This window comes from Anser brachyrhynchus (assembly GCF_964034855.1).
Source record: "Anser brachyrhynchus genome assembly, chromosome: 1".
Taxonomy (NCBI): domain Eukaryota; kingdom Metazoa; phylum Chordata; class Aves; order Anseriformes; family Anatidae; genus Anser; species Anser brachyrhynchus.
The window spans coordinates 94,306,251-94,319,340 of NC_137694.1; the positions used below are offsets into that span (position 1 = coordinate 94,306,251).

At 37.7% G+C, this 13,090-nt stretch overlaps 1 protein-coding gene across 11 annotated transcripts in view; it reads right to left on the bottom strand.

Moving 5' to 3' along the window:
• LOC308188017 (uncharacterized protein) overlaps positions 1 to 13,090 on the bottom strand; it is a 625,739-nt gene that overhangs the window by 324,912 nt on the left and 287,737 nt on the right. The window contains exon 5 of one of the 11 annotated variants that reach the window (XR_013945082.1): positions 9,806 to 10,484. The exons of the other annotated variants lie outside the window; for them this stretch is intronic. The gene's annotated coding sequence lies outside the window, so the exon portion shown is untranslated. Of the gene's footprint in view, positions 1 to 9,805; positions 10,485 to 13,090 lie in introns of those variants that run through there. 11 annotated transcript variants of the gene reach the window in all.

Sequence of the window (13,090 nt, forward strand, 5' to 3'; positions counted from 1 at the left end):
ATTCTAAAAAATCTATAGGTAGGAATTATTCTCACTTAAAGTCAAATTGCTCAGAAAAAAAAATCATCAAAAGACTTGAAGAGGGATCAGGTTATACAATACTTCTGCCAGTCCATCTCTGCATTAACTCTTATTCCCAACAACATTAACCACTACTATATTTTAGATGGCTGAGCTGCACGGTCTCCACAGATTGGCACTAGATGAGAATTATGTATTGCAAAGATATTGTGAATGCAACAGAATTAGATTGTTCTTGACTTACTATGAATTTGATTCAGTAACATGAAACTCTGAAATCTTCCAGAGAGCTTCCTGGCAGGATACATTTATCCTTACTTGTTTTTTCCCATGAAAAAAAGCCAGTATCTCTCAAAATAGTCCAGTTCCATCACTGACGTCCATGTTATACCATCTTAAAAGTATGCATTTGCAAAACTTTTACAAAATGATAGTTAATTATGACTCACCACCACTCTGGAGCAATAAAACAATGCTTACCCCTTTTTGTAGAGAAATACAGAGAGACTACACTAAATTCGTTGCCCCAAATCATCATTGGTAAGAATCGAATACTCTATGAGATTTATGACACTGACTATCACACATAGTCAAAGAAGTTGAGAATTTACCAGGCTCACAGAAAAATTATGCAATGGCATCATTAAAACTTCTGTTACTAAAGTGACAAGCAGAAGGACTACTTCCTTTCAGTGGCAACTCTTACATTGGATTTGGAGTAACTATAATTTTTCTAATTAGACTAGCAAATCCAGCTGGACCATAAAGTAGCTCATAGTGAGCCATGAAAACTGTCCCAAGGAGTTCATGGAGAAGAGAATCTACACTAAACTCTACACTAAATTACGTGTCACTAAAATGCCACAAATGGTCTTCATCATTTGGCCTTCCCATCAACACAGCAATGGCAGAAGGTCCAGAATATGAAATGTTAAGGTGGCAACTGTTAATTCCATTCTCATAAAGTTATATATTTACTGTAGAAAAAGAGCTTCTCTCTACTAGGAGGGACTACCTACCAGGTACTCAAAGTTTACGTTCAGAGACGTCCTCACCAATACATTCCGTATGCTCTATTTCTGTTTTTCTTGCTAGTGCAAAATGAGAGCCCAGCACATGCTGTTTGCCAGCATTCAGCAGCTTTTCAAAAACAAGCTTCAGCTTTGGATATGTCAAAAAGACAATGCTAATAGCACAGGATCAATGACTTCCTTGTGACTCAGGACAGAGGTCAAATCTATACACTCTTTGACCCTTCTGCAAATTTTGACACAGCCACTGATTGCTGATGATCCACTAACAGACTTCTCTAGTACAGGCAATGCTCCCATCATTTCAATTATGTATCCCAAATAGGATCTTAGATGTAGAGAGCAGATATCCAAAGATCAATGCAGTAACCCTCCCGTGATTTCACTTGTTAAAAGTGATCTCCTGAGGAAATAATAAAAGAATCCTTACATTGCATGCTGCACCCCTTTTTTGCTAAAGGGAAAGGTATTTGAATAACATAAAGTTCTGAGGAAAGTTTGGGTTAAGCCCTATATTTTGCTCTTGTTAAGAATAAAGGAAAGGATTTCTCTATCATTGCAGAAGTGAGTGTGTTTTCAAATTAGAGCAGTTACAGGGTTGCTGTGTATAGATCAGAGCAGGGATTCAACATGCTCACGGTACATTATGAGACATCATTAGCAACAAACTAGGTCTGTCTAATATCTTAGAAATTAGGGAGCTGCAGTAAACAAGCTGCCTCTGAAAAAGAGCTGAAAGTTTCAGGATCTTACTCAGTTTTAAGTACCACTAGACATGTGGCAGTGAGGCTTTCTCTCATTCTTTGATCAAAGGAGAAAAAAACATAGTGTGGTTAACTGGGTTGGTTTGTACTTTATCCGATTTCCTACTTCAACTTTATAAAATGGGCTTTTATGAATCCTTGGCAAAGTGAAAATCCAGTCTTGGAGCAAAGCAACAAGCTTATTCAACACACAAAGAAACAGTTTACAAAATGGAACACCTTCTTCTCAGCTTCTACTAAATGGTATCCCCACCATATATCCTACCGAAAATCCTCAGATTCTGCCCAAATCTCATCCTTCTCTAAATCTGTAAGCCAGACTCATTTCATGCCCTAAAGATCTACACATTCAGACGAACATAATAAATCAGCAGAATTTGAATTGCCTGTGCTTGTTTCACAAATGTACTGAAGGCAATTTATTGTCTCATACCAGCAAAGAAATGCAATGACAGGAATCTGCTCCTTATATTCAACTGCCTACTTTGGCTCCAATCTGGCAGCATCCATGTGTTTTATTCTATAGAATTGCTCATTTTTGTGGACATAGAAATGTTTTTGTTGGATTGCAACTTCAAAATATTAGGAAACAGCTACAATTATTCATAGATTCAGAAGATATGGCTGAACATGGGTTTCATGTTTTATGCAAGCCTGAATTATATACAGCCAAAGTGAGCTGTTCACTTTAGAGACTCACAAAGTCCAATTTCAAAAATTATACCATAATTTTTGAATTAACAAAAAAAAGTGAAACCATAACACCTGTAATTTATTGCATAGCTAAATCTATTAAATGTGCAGTACAGTTAAATTGGGAAAGAATAAAAGAGCCTTTGAACTAGAAAGCTTGTTATAAAAAACAGGTCTCAGTTCAGAGCAGACTTCTACACTCTAGCTATAAAGCTTTAAAAATGGCACTCATAAAGAGAAATAACATCACACCAGTATCTCTTGCATGCATCCTCACAGCTGCTGTCATTATATCTAACCTCTTAAGATATAGCAGGGTCAGTAGCATCTAAACTCTTGTGCAAGTCATCAGCATATAAGAACCTAACAAAGGTAAAAGGCATTGAAACAATTTCCATTAAATTGCAAAGATTATTTACTAAGTTGATTTTTTTCTTTCTTTCTAGTAGTATGTATGTTTCATGACAGTGCTCTGAAGCCTCAGCTTTGGAGCGCAACCTTATTGTTATAAAGGAACAAGCAGTGGTGGGGTGGTATTTTTGAACTTCAGGCACCACTATCTGGAGACAATCCTAAGAAAACAGCCCATCATTATACAGCAAGTAGGAAATCACCTGCTGACAGGTACTAATCCAATCAAAGCTTTTAGAAGTATACTAAACTTTATCCAAGTGAATTAGGAAAGCGTATGGCTAAAATGGTGAAAGTTCTTAAATATTTGACAGGTAGGCATTGTATGAGATAAGAAACTACATTTCTATTTTTTTTTAATCATAATCAAGAGACCTTGAAAAAGAAAAAGAAAAAAAATATGAAAAGACAGACAAGCAGAGGTAATAGCTGTGACTAGTTAGACTACCAAGCACTATCTACAACACTTCATGTTATATAAATACCTTATTACAGCAGCTTAAACAACACAAAATTTAGAGCTGTTAACATGTTAAACCTATCCATTGCAAAATAAGATATGTAAATACAAGGAGAAAACAATTTAGTAAAGCCTTACAAAATGCTCAGTTCAGAATGGTATGAAGAACAGAAAGAGATCTTTGTTCTTGGGATCAGAGTTTACATTTTGCTTCTTCAAACTACACATAATATTATTTTTAAGTTAAGATAAAGAAAACAGTATTTTCTTTTCCTGTAAGAACATGTATAGCCCAGGCTCAGAGAGTTCCACAATTCCAGTCTGTCGGCAGATAATTCAAAACATGTACCTCAGCAGACAGTGGTTTCTGGCCACCTGCCTTATATCAGAGATGTTTGTGGTACTTCTGGTGCACTGCATAATTTTATAAGTCAATGAAACATAACATGAACTAAAGTGAGGTTGGGAAAAAAAATAATGCTAAAAGAGACACAGACATTCCTGGGGACAGGACAGATGCTATGCGTTTCGTTAAGGGACACCTGATGTGAAACTGAGGCAAATGCAACCAGGCAATTGCAGTAGGGGGAAGACAAAGGAACTTGAGATATTATTGCTGACTGTTCAACTGTTGCAATTCTTTCTCAACTGTCTTTCTGACCTCATTCTGGAAAAAAAATAAAAAAAATAAAAAATCCTGCTCCATGCTGATAGAGTAAATTGCCAAAACCAACAAGTCTGAAAATATATGCTTCACAGTCCCCTAGATCATTCTAAAGCTAATTAAAAATAATATACACTCTCTTTACAGTACGACACTTCAAACATGTTCCCAAAAGCCAGTCAAGGTCTTTGGTGCTGAAAGAATAGCAGTGAAAGAGCCACAGGATGGACTACTTGTAACTTAGATGCTCCATTACTCACCTGCTAGAAAAGGAAAAACGGAGGATAGCTGCCCTTGCAGATTAGACAGCTGGCAGAAGCACCATGCCTGGGATAAACAGGTGCCAAGCAGCTGTGAGAGGTATTATCTTCTCACAAGCTCTGAGGACATTTGTGTGCTCTTGGCCAATCACTATATGAGTCACAATTTGCCTCTGGGCCTATAAATGCCCAAAATGTTCTTCATGAATATTTACTGACACAGAGAAAGTACTTATGTCCCAGTGTATTCTTGTACAGCAGTCTTTCCACGCTTACTCCCCTCTCCTTCGTTATCAGTGCTCTAATCGAGGTGAGGTGGAGATTAGTCACAGCGATAGGCAGTCTACACATCTCTGCATGCCACGGACACTCACTGAAACCATATTCAAGGACTGAATGCTAAAGAATTTGCCATCTCTTCACTTTCAGAAGCTTTCAGAAGCTTTTATGGCTGTAGTTTACATTTTCCATTCTCAAAACTCAGATGGCTCTGATGAAAATGTTAGCAGAGGTACATGTTCCAAACAGGAAGTTTCAGCATTTTCTATGTAGCCACTTTCACAACAACCAAGAAATATAAGTGAACCAAGAACATTTATAGCCTGTGACTCAACAGGCAATTGTTGAGTTTTCAGGAACACCATAAAGCAAAAAAAGGCATGACAAAATTAAAGAAATACTTGCTTTATGATATATTATTTTCATATTTTTAGGATATATTACTGTTTGTATGACATTCTATCATAATATTAAGGTATATTTCACAGAACATACCACCATATCACACCATACCATAAGCACAAGGATATATTTCACAGAACATATAGTGATGTATTATTGTTCCAACACCATGGACCTACACAGGTTGACACAACAGGCTAGATCAGGAAGGGGTTTCACAGTCATTTCAAATGAGAAGAGGCTGCTTTGGGGTTTCATTTAAAAGATAACTAATAAAAAGGTTAGTTGATATATCCTTTATAACGTAAAATTTTAGAATCGTTCCTCACCTCTGTGGAAAATTTCTGAGACTCCACAGATCCTGCATGGCTAAAAAGCTTGTGCTCTTGCATGTGCTTAATCCAGAGTTTTTTTCCAAGCAGTGCACGTAACTAGACAGGCATGAAGCACAACGTCACATTTAAATTGACAAATGTACATTAACTTGGGTATGATGTCCAACACAGCTAACAGAGCAACCACAACCGTTGCCCTCTATTTTCTTTATGGAAAAGCTTGATAAGTTTATGATTTCCAGTATTCTACACACCATTTTCCAGGTTTGCCAAAAGGTGAGATTTCTCCTTCCAATTGTGAACCTCCGTCTACATGCACACACCCAACAAAACCCAGAAACAAAGGAAAAGAGTCCTCCCTCACCTCAGTTACCTGAGGATACTATTAATGCGCATGTAAGAATGAAACATGCAACTTTACAGCACCTTAGTAGCACCTTTACAGCACCTTAGTAATAGACACAACCACCACCTTTTCTTAGACTGTGAAACGCCTTTTAAAGAAGTCTCTGAACACAGACATCTTTGCAGTACTGAATAACCAGAACTTTCTGCATGTTTGCTATTCAAGTATAGATTTCAGTGATTTGATCCAAATTCTAGAAGACAGGAGGAACATTTTTGATCAGAATTTTACAAAAGAATGTGCATGATGTAATCTTCTAGCTCAGACAAAAGATCCGTATGTGATATTGGTGATCTCCATTATACATTTTATTACAGAATAAGAGTTCACTAGGAAACAGATATTGGAGAATATGAAAAGAGTAAACAAAACAAACAAACAGAAAAACAATGAAGAACAGTTACCTAACTGGACTGAGTTAAGGACTTTAAGAAATTTAATGTTGTGCTATACAGCATAAGACACAGCAAAGCTGGCATCAAAAATCTGGTGAAGTTCTTCACTGTCCAATTGAGACTGATGTATGACAGAAATACAGAAACAGTTCTGGATGCCAGATTTGGGGGCATAAGCACAATTCTGTTCTCTTAGTTCTACAGCTGGATGGAGAAAAAAAAAAAAAAAAAAAAGACTGTTCCTTCATCCCTAAAATAGTATTTATCTAAATATGTCTTAAAATGAATGTAGAGGTATTAACACTGACATTTAATGTCTGCAAACACACAAGGAGCTATTTTCTAGCTACTGAGGCCTGCTCAAGTTCTGGATCAGAAACATCTTCATTTCAGAAGCACTCCCACTTACATATTTTCTTTCTTCATATTTGAATTTCTCAAAAAAAAAAAAAAAGAAAAAAACAACAAACAACCACAAATGCCCAACATCAGTCACTCTTCTAAAAACACATATGAAGCCTGCAAAAGGCATAAAATTATTCAGCTTCAGTCAAGAAAGTGAAGCAACTTTTTATGTTACTGTAGATCTGGATCATGCTCTTGAAAAACACACACACACAAAACAAACAAACAAACAAAAAACACCGTAAACACCCACAACCAAAAAACAAACCAACAAAAAACAACACAAACCGTTTATGAAATACAAGTATTAAATCCTATCCTGATGTCTTCCACCAAGGGATTAATTATCATAATCTGTGTGCTAAGTGATGTGCAAAATATGAGGATAGACATACTCCCTGCTCTAGACATTGTTCCTTAAAATCCTATCAGACTGCTTTAGTACTCGAAGAAGCGTCATCAGTAATTTGCTTCTCTTCATCTGTTTTCAGGTTGAAAAATGTCTCCTTTGCAAATACAATAATTTAGGTGCATTTCCTTTCTAAGTAATGCTAATCACCTACACCAGCTCTACCTGCAGTTATTAATCTTTGATATACTAGAGTTTTCTGGAGCTAAAAGGCTGGGAAAGGAAAAGTGTGTTTTGCTTGTTTAACATTTATTCCCATTATACAGCTTCTACCAATGCCCTATCAAAAGACAAAAGTCTTTTATGATTATTATTATTATTATTACTATTATTTTAGTCTAAATCCATTTCATTTCATTTTTATAGACTTTCATGCAGAATACCCTCAACTCTTATGAAATCAGCTGACATTGTTGGTTTAGCAGAACTTAGATCTTCATACTAAAAAGCCCATATTTTTCTCTTCTCTACGTTATCTGCTTTTGTTTTTCCTAACCTTTCCACAGAGCCTTACACACTGATCAAAGCATATAAAGAGTGCCTGCAATGAGACTTTACCTTAGGAAAGGCAAACTTTAGATAGGAATTTGAGACTTGTTCTTGCACACATGTCCAAAGGAGACCTCCAGTAATCATGACAGCAATTTAATTCTGCTGAGGTTGCAAGGCTGCTTTAACAGAGTTTATCACTCAAATTAACCAAAAGAGCAAACGTGAGTGGAAATCAGCAGCTTACTTTCCTTACCTTCTCTGCCAATCTACTGCTACAATATCTGCACCCAGTCCTTTGTATTTCTGCATATAATGGACCAACAGGTCAAGCAACAGTTTGTAAAATACCAGGAACTATAATGACTCTTGTGTCAAACTGGGAAAATATTCCAAATCCCTCCATTTACACCAGTTTCTACCTAGACAAATCCTCTCTTTATCCTGGATTTTGGGACAAGAACAGCAGTTACAGTTGCAACAGTGTTTGCTAGTTTCATCTCTTACTGTCATTAAAATTTTAATCATTTCAAAGGCTCTAGCAATCTGTGATTGATTCCTTTGCCTTTAGATTACATATGCACATAAATAAATTAATTAAACAGAGAGAATATAGAAGATGGAGTAGAAGCCAAATCTTGCTTGCTACTACATAAGCATTAAAATTCTTTTTTATTTTTCAATTGATAAAAATCTGAAGTGAGAAAGCACTACAGAAAAAATAAAAGCTAATAGTTCTTAAAATGAACATGTTTATCACTCAGCTGGAATATTTCAGGTTGTGATTTAGGAAGGATTTTAGTTTTGTTCTAAATATACTTGGAAGCAATTATGATAACTCTGTAGATTGAAGGTTACCAGTAAATTGTTAAGATTAGTCCACTTTTAAAATAAGGAGGTTTGTGGCCATAAGAAATTGAAAACCCTGTGAAGTCCACTTTGTACCTTTAAGCCAGAAGCTGGGAGGAAGAGAAAAAACTGCAGTTAGTGTGGCAGGGAACTCGTTGGTGTACAGCAGGAAAGAAACGCACAAAACAGTGGGTGATTACGTGGAAACAGAAAGGAGCATAGGAATCTGAAAAGTTGAAAAAGCACCTGAGACCTGCACATTACCGAGGGTCAATTTTGCTGTTTTATGGCTCTGTACCAAATTACCAACTCAGCAGCAAATTTGACCCCAACAATATGCAACTTGGCACAGCTATAATGTATCAAGCATAAAAACATCAGCAGGAGTACTGAAAGGGCACAGGAAGTGTAGAAAGCAAGAAGACAGCGCACTAGAGTTTGAATGGTCTAAGAGGATATAACTATGAGTAATGGGAAGACATTTAAAAAAATGGATCATTGAGACTGAACAGCAGGGAAGAAAAACAAGATGAATTAGACCACAAGAACTGCATCCAGAAGGAATCCCATCTCATGAGATGTTTAGAACAAGACTCAATGAAGTAGTAAAAAATATACTGCAGGAAACAATTTTGCAGGTCAGAGAAGGTCTTTTGTGTCTCTAATGCTGATCATTACATAGCACTTCAGGGAATCAGGTAGGGAAAAACAAAGAAAGAAAGAGGGGGGAAAAACAAAGACTGGCTAGAAGCAAGATCCTGTTCATACAGGTGAGAAAGGGTAGGAGCTTTCCAGCAAATGTAAGAGTTGAGAAAATGTTCTCAAGACAAACATTTTATGCAGGTGAAAACCAGTGGGTTGGGAAAGACAAAAAAAAATGTTGTCAAGATGGAAAAAATTTGTATAATTGGGGCACAGGTCATGCTGATACAAGAGGAAGTAGAAGTGGACCTATGCTCACTTACATAAGTACTGTTGAATCTACTGGTTAGTAAAGGACAAAAAGATTTTTTTTTTTTATTATTTTAATGGTTGGAGGATGAGAAGCCATAGTCTTATGCCAATACACAGACTTTCAGATTAGACGAGAAGTGCAGATGCCAGAATAGATGAACACAAACGAATAGCTCAGCTGCCTATATCAGGAACTGTGCAAGGGCAGTTCAGCTATGGAGGATGCGCTGTAGGCACCCAAACAAGAAAACCAAAAAGTCTCTTGAGGAAAAGCAGAAAGAGAGGGCTGTGTACTACTTACTGCCAACACTAGGGAGAACCATCCAAACACAGCTGGATGCCAAAGTAGACATCCTGAAAACATCCAACACAATGGAGTCACTGGAAAACACAGATAAGCTCAAATTTGTTCTGCCAGGTTGCAAACTGATAAGGCCTCAAGAACCCATGCTCTTTCAATAGGGTTGTGTGGGTCCAAAGAAACTGTTGACTGGGCTCACCAGGGACAGAGACAAGAAAAACAGGACTACAATTATTGACATAGGATTAATAGTTAGTTCACAGCTACATTAGAGGCATTGTTTGACAGAGCTGGAAAATAGTATTTGCTGGCATAGTCACAGAGCATTACTATGTTTGATATGAAAATGTCAGTGAACATCTCTTTCAATTATTCTTCCTTTCCTATTCTAAAGCTATGTTTATTCCACATAAACCTAGCGTCTCAGTTTAATTCAGGGAATTACTCGTATCAGTGAAGCTGAATAAAAAATAAGGTAGTGCAAAATGTTACAAAACACAAAACCCGTGTAGGACATTTAGGATTGATTTTCACAAAAGAAAAGAAAACAGACATCCAAGTTAAAAGGCCTTGTTGTAGGTTCATTGGTTTTAACCATGCATAATAAACAGGATGAGAAATCTTTAAATGCTTCAGTAAAAGTTACCATGAACTACTTCACAGGCGTCTTTCAGCGGAAGGAACGAAATAATTACAAATCATCTGACAGTAACCTGAGACCTTAAATTCCAAATTTGTACAAAGTGCATTGCCTGCTATGTCTGTGTACAGCGGAAGTGGTAAGTTCTACATGGAAATGTTGGAGTTATCAGATGCCCAGATGTATGGGTACTATATATATAAAATAAGCACATGATACCATCAGTTACACAATCAGAATTACCTCCCTCTTCTCAACAAGGCCACTGGGTATCTGAATTTCCAACACCATAGACTAGCCACTGAATCTGAAAAATCTGAAAGAAGAACAAGAAAGAAAGAAGAACAAGAGTCGAGTCTTTTCTTCTTGCATCTTTTATAAAACAACCCATTAACAGCATGATGAGGCTTACCACCCTGTCCAAAATTTTCACAATAATATCAATATCCCCAAAATCAAGATTCCCAACTTCTCCACTGTGCCTTGTGAGAAACCCTTCGCTACAGGAAGGACATGGACGTGCTCAAGCGAGTCCAGAGAAGGGCGACCAAGCTGGTGAGGGGTCTGGAGAACAAGTCTTACGAGGAGCGGCTGAGGGAGCTGGGCTTGTTCAGCCTGGAGAAGAGGAGGCTCAGGGGTGACCTTATCGCTCTCTACAGTTACCTTAAAGGAGGCTGTAGAGAGGTGGGGGTTGGTCTGTTCTCCCACGTGCCTGGTGACAGGACGAGGGGGAATGGGCGAAAGTTGCGACAGGGGAGTTTTAGGTTGGATGTTAGGAAGTACTTCTTTACCGAAAGGGTTATTAAGCATTGGAACGGGCTGCCCAGGGAGGTGGTGGAGTCACCATCCCTGGAGGTCTTTAAAAGACGTTTAGATGTAGAGCTTAGCGATATGGTTTAGTGGAGTACTTAGTGTTAGGTCGGAGGTTGGACTCGATGATCTTGAGGTCTCTTCCAACCTAGAAATCTGTGATACTGTGATAAAACAGGACCAATTGTGAGGATGAAAGGGATGGCAGTTCCTCCCCTTTTCCAGGCTGACATGGCAAGGTTTGGCTGACTTGGACAAGGTTTCAATATTAACAGCAAGGTTAAAGTGTGCTAAAGCATACTGGTGGAAATGTAGTAAGAGTGGGTGTAGAAATACCGTCATGGTAGAAATCATACATGGGAGGAAAAAAAAAAAAGAGGAAAAAGTAAAAGAATACAAACAAGCTGTCTTGGAAATCAGAAATACATTTAAAAACAACGAACCAAAACCAATCAAACAAACAAACAACATTGCATTTGGGATTAAATCTGCATGATGCAGTTTTATTTGTCATCATGTGGGTCTGGCTGGCTGCAGCTCTCTTGCAGGGCTCCCTGTGCTGTAAGGTCATGCACAACTGTCAGTCAAAGGTATCCAGAGGAAGTGTAAGACTTCGAAGATACAGAGACAGTAGATGGAAACTGAGTAGTATGTAAGATAGAGATCTTCAAAATGGGCAGCAGCAGAGCTATGAGACTGATATATCAGACAATTAACTTGGTGTTTCGAAGACAGATGGTAAGCAAGAGTGTGATCACTAAATGACAGCAGTTATGCAGAATGAGTTTTCCCAGTAGAAACATTGTGGTTACAGGAAAGACTTTGTGGCAAGATAGCACCTTTTTCAAATCTTTTATTTGGTATCCACTAGTTAACAAAAGTATCTTAGAAAGGAAATGAAATACCAGGTGGTTAGCAGAAAACTTTTCAACAATTTCACTCCTTTTATCTACTCTTTTTTTTTTTTTTTTTCTCCCCAGTTTACCCGAAAAATGAGTAAAAAGAAGCCATAAGAATAGAAAGAGATAGCAGTTTCACCAGGTAAGCTTATGCAAGCTTGTTTAAGCCCATTGGTAGTCTCTGCTAGTGGGTACGTCTGTGCAATTCCAGAGCGGATGCTCTAGAGGCACACACGCTGCAGTGAAAGGAAAGCTGCATGTGGCATTTTGGCTGGGTATCTGTGGAGAGTGCTGGCAGGGAGGCATCCCTGTGGGATCACCTTGTTGAAATTCCACAACCAAATGAAAGGGATCATTGGGATACTGATTACAGCGCATCACTTGGAATCACTTCCCCTCTGGATGCTGCTAAATCATCTCTGGCAGAAACTGTTTATTCCCAAGGCTCCCAGAAACATTTCTGAGCAACAAATCCTTTGTCTTTGCATAGAACTTGATTTGACTGAAGGCATTACCATGTGAGATAACACTCTCTGAAACCTTTTATCCCTTTTTCTAGTCTTCCACCAATCACATCACCAGAGTACTATACAATATTGAACAATAAACACAGACTTTGTTTATTTTCCAGACTTTGCCAGCAGCATTCACTTAATACTATTTTGTTGAAACAAAAATCTGAAGGTTTGCCCATTCTCGTACAAGGGAAAGCATTTTAAAATTTCTCAAGCTTCTTTTCTGCTCAAGACAGGCATGCCCATGCCCATGGAACACAATTGTAGCAAAAAAAAAAAAGGGGGGGGGTGGGGAGGGAAATCATTTGGCAACCCAGTAACAAACACAAGCATCCTATCACCAACACTGAGCCAAGTTCTATGTTGATTTTTAACCTTTGCAACTACACTGTCTCCAGCAGTGCTGTGAGACCTTTATTCTAAATGTTTTCATAACTAATAAGAACCTTGGGTTAGCTGAAAATGCTGTATAGTTGTATAGAAAATTCTTGCAGAACTAAAAGAGGTGTTCTTTCTATAAATGTGGATTTGTTAGACCAGGCAGGCAGAGCAGAGAGACTCTGAAAAAGGGAAAAAAGTAACTGGATAAGAAGATTAAGGAGGAAAAGTTGAACTAATCAATCAGAAAAATCAACAAACAAACGAACAAAAAAAAAACAAACACAAAAACAAACAAACAAAAAAACACAAACCCATAA